The sequence below is a fragment of the Zalophus californianus genome, chromosome 7 (genome assembly GCF_009762305.2).
Source record: "Zalophus californianus isolate mZalCal1 chromosome 7, mZalCal1.pri.v2, whole genome shotgun sequence".
Lineage (NCBI taxonomy): Eukaryota > Metazoa > Chordata > Mammalia > Carnivora > Otariidae > Zalophus > Zalophus californianus.
In genome coordinates, this window is record NC_045601.1 from 104,069,801 (window position 1) to 104,083,278 (window position 13,478).

The 13,478-nt window shown below is 45.0% G+C and overlaps 1 protein-coding gene across 2 annotated transcripts in view; it reads left to right on the top strand.

Moving 5' to 3' along the window:
• The window catches only part of ADGRF5 (adhesion G protein-coupled receptor F5), a 102,487-nt gene that overhangs the window by 25,847 nt on the left and 63,162 nt on the right, over positions 1-13,478 (top strand). Inside the window, exon 1 of one of the 2 annotated variants that reach the window (XM_027601274.2) lies at positions 6,083-6,406. The exons of the other annotated variant lie outside the window; for it this stretch is intronic. The gene's annotated coding sequence lies outside the window, so the exon portion shown is untranslated. Of the gene's footprint in view, positions 1-6,082; positions 6,407-13,478 lie in introns of those variants that run through there. 2 annotated transcript variants of the gene reach the window in all.

Genomic DNA, 13,478 nt, shown 5'->3' on the forward strand with positions numbered 1-13,478 from the left:
GTCAGTGACTGACGTCATGTCCATCAGAGCTGCAGCATGTGGATGACATATGTCATACTGTGGGCATTAGCAAGCACTTCCTGTTATATGAATAGCATGTCCCCTGCGAGAACTGAAGGTGGAACCTGAAGGCTGGGGATGACTCACAGGCCACCGATGGTCAACCCTCCCATCAAGGAAAGGTCAGGAAAGGTCAAAAGAGGGCTGTTAATGATAACTCTATGGAGCCATCTCCTAAATCTGCCTCCATTTCCCCCATGTGCTGTCGTTCCCTCTTCTGGGAAAATATAGGGGTGGCAATCCTGGGTGTGGAGTCCAAAACAGGGCTCCAGATGGGGTGTGCTTTGGATTTCTGACAGAAGCCAGAGCCATGTCTGGGAACATAAAAAGGCGGGTACAATGCGGCTGTCAACTCTATCTAACTGGTGCGAAAGATGGAAGCTTTGGGATCTTCCATAGCAAAGTAATATAACTCTCTGGAGGATATATACACAGAGAAGGTAGAATAACTCTGGTTATCTACTGGTGGAATGGGCCCAGTAACCGCAAGTGCAGATTAAACCTGAGAGGCCCCAGCCGAGTGTAAATATAATCAACTCCAGTTAGCAGAGACGCTGCCAAGATATACACACAAAAGATAAGAATAAGACCATTTGTATACTATAAAACTGCCCAATTATTTGTTGGTTCCTTCCTTGCATAAGGGCAGGTCAGTGCCAGAGGGGAATTTTCCTGGCCTTGATATGGAAACACCAAAAGAGAGCTGACCCTGGGCCACAGGGGGTCAAAAAGGTTACTAACATCTGGTTGTAGATTTAAAAAACCAGGGCTTACCCTGCCAAGACGTGAAGGTGGGAGGCTTTTGCAAGTTGAACCGTTACACACTTTTGTACATACTTTTGCTGTGTATATGCTAATGCTGTGGCATTCACAACTTTGTGTGTTACACTTGCAAATACTCTTCTTTAGTGAACAAACTAGGCATCCCTGTCCTCAAGGAGCTTACATGCTAGGTGAGAGGGATGGAAGGGGGAAACAGACAATAAACAAAACAAGTAAGTACATTATTGTGCATGAGAGGTCATATGTGATATGGGAGAAAAAGAGTCAGGGATGGCGAATTGGGAAATGTGAAATACGGCAGTCAGCAAAGGCCTCACTAAGAAAGCATTGTTTGGACAAAGCTGGGAATGAGGTGAGGGAGGGAGGCACAAGCATATCTGGGCAAAGAGTATTCCAGGCAGTGCAAAGACTCTGAGATGGAATTGTGCCTGGCTTGCAAGGAGGCCAGCGTGGCTGGGGCAATGTGAGCAAAGGCGGAGAGAGGTAAGAGAGGAATCGAAGGAAGAAACAGTGGGAGGAGCAGAGGTGCCTGGGGGCGTAGGCGCTGCAGAACGCTGAAGGCCCTTGTACTTTGACTGTGTGAGGTGGGAGCACAGGAGGGCTGAGTATAGGTGGACATCACATAGCATACTTTTTATGAGGACCATTCTAACTGTAGTCTTGCACAGAGACCAATTAGAGGCCACGATAATAATGCAGCCAAGAGATAATGATGGCTTGATGAGAAAAATAGTAGTGGAAGGGCTAAGAAATGCCCAATCCTGCATATATTTGGAAGGTAGAGATGATAGGATTTGATGACAAATTGTAGAGTGTGTGAGGGAGAGCTCAAGGATGACTCTTTGAGTTGTGGTCTGGGCAACCTGGAAGGATGGCCATGCCCTTTACTAAGATGGGAGAGATGGTTGGAAGAGCTGGTCTGGAGGGGCAGATCATGACTTTAGTTTTGGTTACATTCAGTGTGAGATCCTACTGAATATCCAAGTGGAAATATCAAGTAGGCAGTTGGATATACAGGTCAGGAATTCAGGAGAGAGGTCCGTGATAGAGCAGTACATTTGGAAGTTATCAGCACAAAGATTAAGACCAGGCTGGAGCTGACCTGAGAAATGAGTATCGACAAAGAAGAGTTGGACCACGCCAGTGTTAAGAGGGGGAACCAGCAACGGATGAGATGGAGCAGTTTCATTTTCTTTTTGCTTTTATTGATCACCTACTATATGCCAGCAGTATACTAGTTGCTAGCATACAATAAATAAAACTAGTCCCTGCTTACAGTGCTTGCATTAAGCCTCAAGCTGCTTACAGTGAATGCATTAAGATAATCATTTGGATGCAGTGTGGTAACTGCAAAAAGACATGGACCTGGAATTATGGGTCCAGGGAGAAGGAACTTGTCCCAGGCTGGGATAGGAGGGTCCTTGGATGAAATAACACCTACAACTTAGAAGGAGACTAAAAGTTACCTAGGTGAGCAAGAGGGAAGGGCTGGGCAGTGAAACAGCCTGGAGCATGCTGGAAATATGTGTTAATTTGGTGCCAACATTTCTGCCTGAGAAAACAGCTCTGTACGGAATGAGGTGATACCCTCAAGTCCTAAGAGACACGTCACACCTATAAACACATATAACATGACTGGTGAATTAGTTACTCTGAATGCACCACTGCAGTCTGTTTGAAGAAGCTTGGGTTTGACCTGCCACCAACTCCAACATCTTAGAATTCAGGAGAAGGGCCTCTGTCACAGCCACAGGAAGGCTTAGCCACGATAGGGCAAAGTCTCCCCATCAGCAGCTAATTCTGGGTTGCAGCCAAGACCATATGGTGGTTCCATTTTTTAATTGTCTTTGTTTTCATTGTAAAGTGAGTGGGACAAGCACAGAGTGTTCCTAGCAACAAACGGGACTGTGGGTGAGAGAGGAATTGCTCTTCAGGGAAGCGAAGGGACAGCCACCTTGACGACGCCCCGTTCCATGTCAGAGAGCCAACTGTGCCCACAGCCCACCCACAACCCAACCCAAGCAGGAAATCTCAGAGCATTTTAGAAGCATTTACTCAGGGCGCTCACTCTGACCCCGGGGTGTTTTTTCAGGCAAGACCTTGGTATTTACAAAAAGAGTAACAAAAAGACTTGGATATCAAACTCCCCCCCATTGTTACTCTTTTTGTAAATATCCAAGTCCAACTCCCCAAGGTCTGCAAATTTCCCTTTCTCCTGGAGTGCGCTAACTGGCCCCCTGGCATTTAGTTCTATCCTACAATTACTTTCCAAAGCGGTCAGCCGGCAAAATTCTTTTAGCGTCTTTTACTACCACATTTAATGTCCAGTGCCCTCCTGGTTTTTCTTCATTCCTCCCCAACACAGCTGGTGTCATTTATCTACGTTTATCCTAATCCACTCAAGTTACTCCCAAAGGAACCAATCCCATGACAAAGACAAGATATATTTCAAAGGCATCTTCAAAGGGCCAATCTCTGCTGAACTAGAGGCAAACCTGGCAGAAAGCAGAGGCGAAGACACAGCCAAATCCATACAGGCAGCTATATTGTTACCGCAAAAGTTTTCTTTCCATAGAGTTAACAATAACCAACACTTATACCTGCTCCCTATATGCCAGGCAATGTTACAAGCATTTTAATCTCACGGCAACACGGAGGTAGGTACTATTATTACTCTGATTTTACAGATGAGGAAACTGAGGCACAGAAAGATGAAATAACCTGTTCAAGTTCCACGGAGCTAGTGGTGGGCAGATCTGGAGTCCATACTCTCAACCCCAGGCTCCTCAGGGTTTTCAAGATGTAGGTGCTTTTCCACTACTTATATTTCATATTATAGATTCTTAATGTAAGAGAGAATCTGGGGTATCTTTGTCCATTTCCTATAGAAAAACTTAATACCTCAAATATCTAGCACAGGAAATTATTTTGGAATATTTTAGAATATGATTTAAGCCATCTGACTCTGTGTGTACGTGTTTTAATGCTCTGCCTGATACTTTTTTAGGCCAAGAGTAGTATTTTATATAGACTCAAAAGATTTATTCTTCATGGTGATTCACCACGTTACTATTTTTAGCTTTTAGCTACAAATAACAGAAACCCCAACTGGAACTGGCTTACATAATAAGGACTTTTATTGTGCCGCTAATGGTAAATCCAGAGGTAACGTGCATCCACACCGGCCTCACGTGCAAGCACGCCCCGCCGCCCGGCAAGGAGCGTGAGATCAGCGTGCTTTAGACCAATCATGATTTGCTGAGGCCCTAGGGAGCAAGTTGCCTTCCCTGAGTTCCCCAGCCAGACTCGGGCTGGCAGCAAGGAGAAGTGGAGAGTCAGCTGGGTGGGCAAATACCACATCTCCCAGTGACGATGTTGCAAGATTTCTCTGCCCTCAGTGCCCACGGTTCTTGGTCATGCCGCTTTGAAGAATGAAGGGGTAGACAAGACGAAGAGTGGTGGGCAGCAAAGCAGAGTCTATTAAGCAAGAGTATAAAGCTCCCGGAGAGGGCGGGGGGAGGCAAGAGGGTTGCCCTTGGAGTTTTTAGTTTAGGGGTTTTTATGAGCTCTTTTGCAGAACTATTTTAAGCAATCAGGGTGTGCTGAGTCGCGCCAATCAGGGCTTTGGCCATGTATCTGTCTACCTCTTAGGTTCATGTCCATGTGCTGATGGCCTTTTTTTGCTGACATCTGGGGGCTTAGGTCTTAACTGCCCCTGGCCCGTGATATTGAAAAATGCCTTGTGGTTAACTGTCTTATTTTAGGCCGTTTTGCAGAAGTCATTTCTGCAAAGGCTGCAGAACAGAATGCTAGTGTGGTCCTGTCTAAGCTGCAAAACAGGATGTCAGTGCTGTTTTATTTTAGCTGTCCTGACTCCATATTTTCTTGTTGGGGACCCTGGCCCTGACTGCCTAACTGTCCAACCAAGTCCTAACCATGCCATGGAATGGACTAGACAGTACAGTTGAGAATCAGCACCGAGAAGTTAGAATGATATTGTGAAGGTTCATCCTCTTTTTTGTCAAAATTCTTAACTTCTCTCTCAAGCCTGAGTGCCACTGGCGGTTGTCAACATGCCTAAGGGTGATAGCTTTGACCGGATGGGAAGGTGGGCGAAAAGGAGGGTTGATGTGGAACAGGACAAGAGTATGAGCTTGTAGTATTAGAGCCCAGGTCCCCAGAGAGTCACAAACAGTTCTCGAGCTCCTTCTCTATGCCACGCTCACACTGGAGCCTGTAAACTCAGCAGGACTGTAATCCATTTTCACACATAATAAAACCAAGTCTCAGGGAAGCATTGTAATGTGTAAAAGGCTACATAAATAAAAACCCCGTGGGACTACAGTTTGAATCCCTACAGTCTGACACTGGAGTCCTTGCTCTGATGTTATAAGGGTTTCTCTAACTACGGTCTGGGGATTGCCTGCATCAGACTCACCTGGAGCACTTACAATGCAGATTTCTGGGCTCCAGGCCTCATTCATCAACCTCTCTGTGGGGACGAGGTCCAGAGTAGGAAACTGATCATTGCCCCCACTAACATGTAAGAACTAGTGAATGATAATCTATTCCTTCTCATCTGTGTTCTGACCTTGGGCAAGTCACTGTTTCTCCTTGGGTCCCAGTTTCCTAACTTGTAAACTAAGGATGGGTAAGTAGGTCACTTCCAGCTCAAAAACTCTGATTATAATTCATCTTTAAACCCAGCAACCTGACTGCAGCTTGCCAACTGGCCCTTTTCCATGTATCTTATCTTTAAATATTAGTGTTGTTATCAAGATGATATTTTAAGCATCACAGCATTTGAGGCATAAATATCCACAGAGTTTTCCTAGAAATCTGAGAGAACCAGCTGTCCCCTTCATATGGCAGATTTGAAGTGCAGCTTTCTCTAAAGCCCAGGGCAAGGACTAATGACAGCTTTAGGTCTTCTTATACTTGGGGGAATTTTTTTTTTTTAATTCTCTGACTTCTTGACACTGCCAAAGATGAGGACTCATCATTGTTTTCCTTCCACGCTGAAAACATAATCTAATTTAGTGAACATCTTTCGAAGGTTTAAACAAGGCATTCTATACCACTCCTTAGCTCTAACCCATTTGGGGTTTGCTTTGGTTTCATTTTCCTGATTTTTTTCTTTGGTGAAAGAAAAGCAAGGACCAGGGGCATTGACCAAACAAGTCTGGCCACTCAGTGGAGAGGTTTCTAGATAAGGAGGATCTGAAGGACTTCCCATGGGCGTAAGGGAAATCGCACACGCCATCCGGGGAAGAGGAGCAGGAAATCACTTCTTGTTTTTCAAACAGAAGCAAGCCTCTCACAGTTGGCGCTGTGAGGCTCGGAGGACCACGGCAGGGGAGGCGCAGGACAGGGGTGAGGCTGAGCTTGGCACGGAGCTGCCAGTCCTGCCTGAGCCCTCACAATGAATCCTGCTTGGCTTTGCCTTCATCGGGTGTAGGTTTTCTTGGAGACCGCGGGGCAAATGGCCTCATAGTGGAAACCTGGATGGTCTTAGGCGTCTGATCAGAGCAGAAGGCAGCCTGGGGACTGCAGTGCTGGACAGGTAACATGTCTTCTCCTGCTGTGGTTCACCTCCCTCTGTAGGAAGACCTCAGGGGCACCTCAGTCACTTTGATACTCCTTTTAAGGCAATGCCCAGTTTCGATCCTCTGCCTGATTTTCTTTTTTGTGGCTGCAATATGTATGTTGCAAGCGTAAGGTGCATTTGGTTAAGAGCATTGTGCAGGCTGTTGGCCAAGTTGATGAGATTGTCTTTAGGGAGACTGAGTATCATGCAACCACTTGGCATCTTTTAAGGATTTTCTCTATAATAAAGAGAGCTTTCCTTTTTTCCCCTTTCTTACTTTTTTGCGTTCTTTTATTTCTTTTCTTTTCTTCTTTTCTTTTCTTTTCTCTTCTCTTCTCTTCTCTTCTCTTCTTTTCTTTTCTTTTCTTTCTTAATGAATTTTCCCATCCCTGAGCCAGAAAATACCATAAAGACCAGAAGATTCGTGAATGCTGCCGTGAGTGTTTCCATGGCCAGGCAGCCATGTTGCGGTTGTGTTGACAAAGCAAGAGGTTACACCGTGCACTCTCTCAGCTCCCAGGCAGTCACCGGGACAAGGGGTTATCTCCAAAAAGTTCAGCTGTCACCTCTCACCCATGACCGAGGGGAAGGGTTTACGGTCAGGGCTAGGAAGCAAGTCAAGAAAAGTGCTGGCTTTAGGATCTGGGCAGACTTGTCTTGAGCATTCTAGAAGGAGGAAAGGCTCTATGAAGTGTGGCTTGCTTAAACCATGTTTTCTTATGCGTTTTAGAAAGCCAGACCATGCCACTTAGCTGGCACTCTGGCTTTCCTTTCATAAAGGGCTCAGGTTTTTGGTCTTTCATTTCGGAATTATACCAGTAGAACATGAATATATTCCTACTGTCATAGAATATCTCATACTCTCCAGTACCCACTCTTTTCTTCTCCTCCCCCCGATTATCCCATCAATAGTGTGCTGTGCATCTTACCAGTTATTTCTGTCTTCTCAGCTCTCAGGATAAGCCAGGGCACAGAGTACAGTAAATTCTCATTGTCAGATTCATTTACCCATCTTTAACAGCACCTTCTCACACTAAAAGATAAAATGACACATGGGGGTGTGAACAGCTCTTTTAACACTTAGAAAAGTCTGAAAGAGTTTTACTCATTTTTATCATTATTACTCTTGTGTTGATTTTGGCTTTGGCAAGTAATATTAATAATAGCTCCCCACGGATTAAACTCTGGATTTTCCAACTGGAGGTTTGGTCCTCTCTGAAGGCCATCAAAGGCAGCCTTGTTTTGGAAATGAAAGAATAAAAAGAAAGGAAAGGAAGGGAAGAGGAGAGGAGGGGAGGGGAAGGGAGGAGAAGAGAAAAGAGGAGAGGAGAGGAAAGGAAAGGGAAAGAAAGGAAAGGAAAGGAAAGGGAAAGGAAAGGAAAGGAATGGAAAGGAAAGGAAAAAGGAAAGGAAAGGAAAGGAATGGAAAGGAAAGGAAAAAGGAAAGGAAAGGAAAGGAAAGGAAAGGAAAGGAAAGGAAAGGAAAGGAAAGGAATGGAAAGGAAAGGAAAGGAAAGGAAAGGAAAGGAAAGGAAAGGAAAGGAAAGGAAAGGAATGGAAAGGAAAGGAAAAAGGAAAGGAAAGGAATGGAATGGAAAGGAAAGGAAAATGAATTAGATAGATGGATGAATGGATAGCTAGCTAGCTAACTAGAAGCTAGTAAATTAAGTGGTTGGTTCAGGGAAGATAGGATGAGGGTGGGAGAGATTCCCTTTTTATTTCATGGATGATAATTTTTTTTAACAGATAAGTTCACTTTCTACCTCTTTTAACCTTCTGTAAAAGAGTGACATTTCATTTTTCCCCCCATACAATGTTATGAGACAAGTGAAGAAGAAAAAATCACTATGAACAAGTTGGTATAGGTCATGGAGAGAGGGTTTAGAAAGAAGTTACAAATAGGCACTGTCAAATCCAAGAATAATTACAAAATACTTTCAGTTTTATTTCCTTGGCCTTTCCAAGGTTTCTCTATCCCAAACTAGAAGGCCACTTGGCCCGGCTGATTGTGGATATTCTGTAGTGCTTCTTGAGCATCCTGTTGAATTTGCCTGTCTGGATCCCTCTCCCAGGCGTGGTTAATCCAATTAATCACTTCACCGTACTGCATGGCGCTAGCCCTGGCAGAGACTGCCTCTTCTTTCACCCCATCACAGGGGAAGCAGATGTCCTATCTCATTTTATGGAACACAAAAATGAAAGTTTCAGAGATCAAGTGGTTTGGATCTTATTGGGGCACGAAGATAAGAAAAAACCCAGGCCTCTGGCTTTCCAACCCCATTTTTGGGCAGTAATGTGAGGCTAGGAGGCATGAGGAATAGAAAATTAACGTGATTGGCTGGATCCTGTCAGCTTTGTAGCAACACGGATTCCCAGTTTTGCTGGAATTCTATAGATAGATGAAGCTATTGCCTGGATCAGAGTTTTTGCAGATTCCAACACATGCTGTCCATTAGTATCATCCCAGAAATTAACAAAAAGAAAACAATGCCTAGACACACATCCCTGGAGCAACTAAATCAGAATCTCTGGGCATGGCATATATATATTTTTTTATTCTCTGAAGTGACTCTTTTATATAGCTAGGGTTGCGAACCACTGAGTCCTAAATGTAGGAGAGAAAGTGGCTAATGGGAGAAGCAGAAGCAATCCTTGTTCATGTGCCCGGGAAGTCGGGGCCGGGAGTGCCAGCAGCTGTGAGCACGTGAGCAACGTGTGTTAGGATTCTGGCTTCTGCTGCCTGTGACAGGAGCAGACCCATCTCACACCTGCATGTGAGAATGCAGAGTTTTCCAGCTCCCCACAATGGCAATGCCACACCCCTGACTTCTCTGCAGATACACTGGCTCGCTGTTCCTTGCCGAATTTTCAAAACCAGATTAGATGTTCTAGGTAAACAGGATGTGCTCTTCTAGTGCCAAATGATTATGGGGGCCATCCATTTTATTCCATGTCACTTTAACATGTGTGTCCCAATCCCCAGAAAAAAAGGGAAGGCCGAAATACTAATTATCCTTTGCATGACCCACCACTTTGTGGATTGATCTATATATGGATAGACAATAAATCAGGGTTGTTTTTAAATCATAAAACGTGCCCCTAGAATCCTCTCCCCTCCCCACTGACATCTCTCAATATAGTTCAAGCTAGTATGGCTCCTCCATGTCATGTTTGTGTCCTGTATAGAGAGCGCTAGGAGGGGCTCTCTCAGCTTACCTCCATGTCCCCGGTGCCCATGAGTTTCGGCAAAGAGTAGATACTACAGGAAGGCTTGATGACCAAAATATCTGCATGGGCTTTGGGCATGCTATGAAGTCACAAGTTACTTACGCACTCGGCATTTCAACTCATATTGCATGATTCCAGTCCTGAAGGTTCAATAACTGACATCTTGCCTATTTCCTAAAAATCATCCCCCAAGTGAAACCTTCAAAGACACAGTTTGGTGGAAACATCTGTTCTGGGTAGACTTGCTAGGTGCTCTGGAATTACCAAGGCAGAGAATCTTTTCCTTTAGTTAGCTTACACTCTCTTTTTTCTTAAAGATTTTATTTATTTATTTGAGAGAGAGAGAGAGCCTGAGCTGAGGGAGAGGCAGAGGGAGACTCCCCGCTAAGCAGGGAGCCCAGTGCAGGGCTCGATCCCAGGACCCTGGGATCATGACCGGAGCCAAAGGCAGATGCTTAAGCAACTGGGCCACCCAGGCGCCCAAGTTATCTTACACTCTTAATAGGAGGCAACACACAGGCATTGGGGATTTTAATAATAACTGGTAATATTTGCTGAGTGTTTATCATGTGCCATGCTGCTCGGTGCTTTACCAAAGTTGTTAGCTCAGTTAGTTGTTCCTATAACCTATACATCAGGTTCTATTATGGTAAGCTGTTTTATGGATGAAGGGACACACAGTTGTAAGTTGCCCAAGGCACACAAGGCCAGCAACTAGTATAGTTGGCAGTCTGGCTTAAGAGTCATGCCTAATGACTATGCTATATGCTACAACACTCACAAGGGCACTGCAGAAAGATGCACATGACGGAGACATGCAGGGTAGTCAGGAGAAAGATGCATCTCTGGAGGGGACAAGAAAAGCGGCAGTATGGTGTAAGGATAAGGAGTCCAAACTTTGGCAACAGACTTAGCTATTTTACCGTGTGACCTGGGGTGTTGTATTTAATTTACTCATGCCTCAATTTCTTCATCTGTGAAACGGGGACCTTGATAGTTCTACCAATATAGGATTTAAGGATTAAAGGAGCCAAGCGCTCGCAGAGTGCTTAGTCTAATGCCTGGCCTGTAGCAAGAGCTTGATAAATGAGAGCAGTTGTTGCTGTTATTAAGGAAATAGCAAGACCCGAAATGAGTAAAGCTCGGAAAGGAGGAGTGGGACGTTTCAGTTGCCAAGAATGGTTTGAGAAGGAGCTGAGAGGCAGCAATCCATTCGACCAATATTTATGGTTAATATTTATGACACATTTTGCAGAAGAAGGCACAATGAAAGCTTGTGAGTGGTCAGCCCGCTCTGTATACAAGTGTAGTGGAAGAAAAATGTGGCAGAGCCGGGTTCACATTTAGGTTGTGGCGATCATGGTCGCCAGGTGAAGGAGCCCAAATAGTCCCCGGTCACTTGAGAACGTTTGAAGAATATGAATGTGGTAGACAGCAGTCTATGGAAAACAGCATTCTAGGCAAATGAATTTGCTGATGGTGTGTTGGGTTATTGAGCAGGTGGGGGGAAGGAGTGAGGAAGACCATTCAGGAGATGGCTGCAATCATCCAGGTGTGGGGTGATCATGTCCGAACCAGGGTGGTGGCCAGGGAATAGCAGGTGGCAGTGGAGACAATGACAGGACTCAGTGGCTGGTTGAATTGCTGCTCCCAGTCCTGCTCACTACCTGTGGCGTGAAACCAGAGAGCAAGGCTAGCCGTTGGCAAATCTGGGAAGAGCTGGGTTAGGAGGTAGCAGGGGGACAGAAGAATGACAATCAGTCTTGGGTGAGCTGAATTTTGACCCAGGTGAGAATAGTATGGTTGGGGAGCCGCTCCTGATATATAACAAAGAGATCAGGGTGGAAATAAAGCTTTGGGAATTCTCACGTAACTTGATAACGAAAACTATGGAAGTGGGCAAGCTCCCTAAGAGAGAGGGTGTCAAGAGGAATGAACAAAGGACCCAGGACAGTTTTTGGCAGGCCCGTGATGGGGACGTTGTGGATGAGAAATCATGGGAGGAGGAGGGAAAGGAGCAAAAATTGGAGTGATAAGAGACCCAGGAGGAAGGGGGACGGGCGCCACAGAGGAAGAGGCACTGAGTGACTTCAGAAACCAAGAACCCAGGGAGGACAAGGATTCTGGAAGAATAGCATTGACGAATATCGGACTGTTCAGATTAAAGAAATCTTGGAATGTTCATGACTTCTCAGGATATGTATTTTTGGGAAAAAAATAGTTTTTCATTTTGAGTCGCACGCACACCTTATTCTTGAAGTCTAACAATCCCTGGAGGGGGGAATGAAAATTTCAGAGAAAGGAAGTCACGGGCCAAGGATAGCAATGCCTTGTCTCAGGAGATGGAGGGGGTAAGGGCTTCTGAAAGCAGGAGACACAGAGGGCTAAGGCAGCCCTGCCAATTCTTAAAATGTTGGAATCTTTTAAACCATGTTGTAAATTGCTGCCTTGAGCCCCTGGAATGCCCAGTGTGGCCCCTGCCCACCTCCACCTCAGCCACCCAGCCCGCAGACCCTCCCACAGACGCCCTCACTATCCAGAAGGACAGCCTCCAGGCTTCTGCATAGTGACCAGAGACTGCTCCTATTGGTCCATTATTATTATGATTAATACTCCAGTATTCTTTTGCCTCTCACTTGCTGGAGGGTAGAACCACAGAACTGTAAGGCTTGCACCCATTCCCAAGCCCTCTGATGCTCTCTCCAGCACAATAGCCAACCACAGGGCTACCCTCCCTCGAAACTGGAATGCACCCCTGGCATTGTTTTGCCGGGGCTTAGGGAAACCTCTCCACATGGCAAATGAAAGTAGCAAGATAGATGAGATAAAGGCCGAGTTAGGAACTTCATGTTTTCCTAAAGATGGCAATCTCTTGCTTAAAGGTTAAAACCCTCCAGGGATTTACAACAAGGGAAGAAGTATAAAAAGGTTATCAACGCTGCACACATGTGCAGTGTGTTTTGGAAAACTTGACCCCATTGTGTACAAACAAATGTTCCTCTGTAATCTGAGAGTTCTGAGCCACCCTGACACAATGCTATTGCAGGACCTTAGTTCAAGGCAAGGGAAAATTAAATAGAGAAAAAAATTTTCAAGGCAGTCCTTTAATTGACATTGTGGTTTGTGTTCGTGTTAAATAAATATTTAGCTTATCGTTCTGCATGTGCGAGGGATGAATCATCTAATTAAATAATGTCAGCAAAGATAAGTCTTATCACCTCTGCAGTTGAAAATACAGATCTATGAAGGCAGGCTTTTAAAGTTATACTTGAGGATTTTTGATCTGTAGTTCTACAATTCAGGAGGGGGGTTACCTATGGCACCCTGTGCCTCACGGAGATGAGCGAAGAGTAATAATCCCAGAAAGATTTGCAATAGGAGCCCTCCTGAAATCTGGTATTACCATTTAGTATCTACCATCAAAAGGAATCTGCTTTGAATTATTCTCCAGTCGTAGAATGATGCATGTTTATATCTAATTTCAGTCTCTCGCCTACTATTTTGTTCAGAAGTACATGTTTAAAAGAATAGCTACGTGAACATGTAGTCTGTATCCCAGAACGTGCAAAGCAGGGAATAGGGAGACACGCCAGTGGCTTCTTTGAAAGGGGACAGTAGCTTGTCTTACTTAGCCAGTCACAGGCCAAGCTTTAGTAGGAGGCATGGCTCCCCTTGATAGAGTCCTCGCGTGCAACACAATTAGCTTCTTTCTTAAAAAGAAAGTCACACACATAACATCACTACTGAGTGTGACGGGAAAGCAGAGCAGGTTACATTTGGGAAAAATCTGCACTCTCTCTTCCACCTTGCAACCAAATTT